We start from the raw sequence: 2500 nt of genomic DNA on the forward strand, positions 1-2500 counted from the left end.
TATATACTGAATATATATAAATATATATATATATATATATATATACTTAAATACATATATATATATATACAGTATATATATATATATATATATATATATATATGTACAGTATATATACATGTATATATGCTCATATATATGTGTGTGCATTATGATAACGATAACTTACAAATATCAGGTATTATTAATATTAGTAATAAGAGTAACTAAATCTCTTGACTTGTCCAACGCCTTAGGTGTCTATTTTAATATTTATTTATCTATATAATAAGCTTTGCAATACTGTTAAAAGAGCATTAAATAGGGTCTGCTTACCGAAGTGGTCGTATTGTAATCTATTAGAAATTATCACTTCTAGGGTGGGAAACAGGTATCATATTGTTAGTTGACTTCTTACAGACTTATAATCATACGAGAATATTGGTATAACATGATTAATAGACTCTTAAATATATACATATTTATATGTATAAAACACGCATTCAGATATACAGTGTATATATATATATATATATATATATATATATATATATATATATATATATGCATATATATATGTATGTATATGTATATATATATGTATATATATGTGTGTACACATACTCTACATACATATTGATATATGTAGGTAGTATACATATGTACATACATATTCACTATTATATGTATGTATATGTCCGTATATGTATATGAATATATATACATATATGTACAATATCTGTATACATTCATTACTAAGTTAAAAATTATCAACACACAGGATTATATATTCTATACTACAGTAAGCACAAAACATGAATTAGAAGTATGGATTTTCTGTACATATTGCAAGGGATTAACATACATTGTATTAGCTCTTTGTAAATGAGCGAGAGTGGTGAATAAAGATGAGTAAATGGAGGAATAATGACCAGCTCTGAGTGATACGAGTTGTGGGAGAATGTCTAAAGAATGAGGAGGCAGGGCGTGAAGGTTATTAAGCCACTTTCGAAGGGAGTATAGTTTTCCTTGTCAAGCGTATAACCACACGAATCTACTCGATCGAACAAAGACATACACGTGTAAAAGCAAACACACATACACACGCAAGTTTACGGATACAAGTAAACACACACGTAGGCATTCATTCCTGTACACGCAAGCCAACATAATTACGTAACAGATACACAAGCAAATATATATTTACACTTATTTATACACACATGCACACATACACAAACACACAATAAAGTTGTGTGTGTGCGTGCGTGCGTGCGTGTGTTTGTGTGTGTGGGCGTGTGTGTATGTGTGTGTGTGTGTGTGTGTGTGTGTGTGTGTGTGTGTGTGTGTGTGTGTGTGTGTGTGTGTGTGTGTGTGTGTGTGTGTGTGTGTGTGTGTGTGTGTGTGTGTGTGTGTGTGTGTGTGTGTGTGTGTGTGTGTGTGTGTGTGTGTGTGTGTGTGTGTGTGTGTGTGTGTGTGTGTAAGGATGTGTTTGTGCATGGGCGCAGGCGCGAGTGTCGTATGTTTGGGAGTTGGTGTGACAGCAAGTGTACACACATATGTATATGTATAAGTATATGCATATGTATATGTATATGTATATGTATATGTATATGTATATATGTATATATATGTATATATATATATTATATATATATATATACACATATATATGTATGTGTAAATATATATATGTATATATATATACTATACTATATATATATAAATATGCATATATATGCATTTATATATATATATATATATATATATATATATATATATATATATATATATGGGTGTGTGTGTGTGTGCGCGAGTGCCTATGTGTGTGCTTGTATATATATATAGATATATATATATATATATATATATATATATATATATATATACTGTATATATATATGTATATATATATATACATGTATATTATACATATACACACACGCATATATATATATCTATATATATATATATAAATATATATATATGTATAAATATATATATATATACACACACACACACACACACACACACACACACATATATATATATATATATATATATATATATATATATATACATATGTATACACACGCATATACATTTCATATATATATGTATATATATATATATATACATCTATATATACAAAAACATATACATATGCATATATATATATATATATATATATGTGTGTGTGTGTTTATATACATTTATATATACAAAAACATATACATATGCATATATATATATAAATATATATATATACATATATATATATATATATATATAAATATATATATATACATATATATATATATATATATATATATCTGTATATAATATGTACACATACTACCTGCATCATGCATCTGTGCGGCACTTGTAAAATGCGTGTATATATGTTATATCAAGCAATATTTTAATTAATGTTGATGTAAACTGTTTGAAAGTATGAGAGTACAGATCTACAAAAGAAGGATTCTTCGTAAATCTGGATTAGAGCTTAGCTAAGAGGAAG

General features: G+C 26.8%; 1 protein-coding gene across 2 annotated transcripts in view; it reads right to left on the reverse strand.

The window, feature by feature from the left end:
* Positions 1–2277: 2277 nt before the first annotated feature.
* The window catches only part of LOC143018903 (tumor protein p53-inducible protein 11-like), a 320439-nt gene continuing 320216 nt past the window's right edge, over positions 2278–2500 (reverse strand). Inside the window, exon 7 of one of the 2 annotated variants that reach the window (XM_076174475.1) lies at positions 2278–2500. This exon is cut by the window's right edge and continues 1667 nt beyond it. The gene's annotated coding sequence lies outside the window, so the exon portion shown is untranslated. The other variant, XM_076174477.1, reaches the window with a different exon arrangement.

Source organism: Oratosquilla oratoria, chromosome 36 (assembly GCF_046742065.1).
Source record: "Oratosquilla oratoria isolate Oo_2021 chromosome 36, ASM4674206v1, whole genome shotgun sequence".
In the NCBI taxonomy this organism is placed as follows: Eukaryota; Metazoa; Arthropoda; class Malacostraca; order Stomatopoda; family Squillidae; genus Oratosquilla; species Oratosquilla oratoria.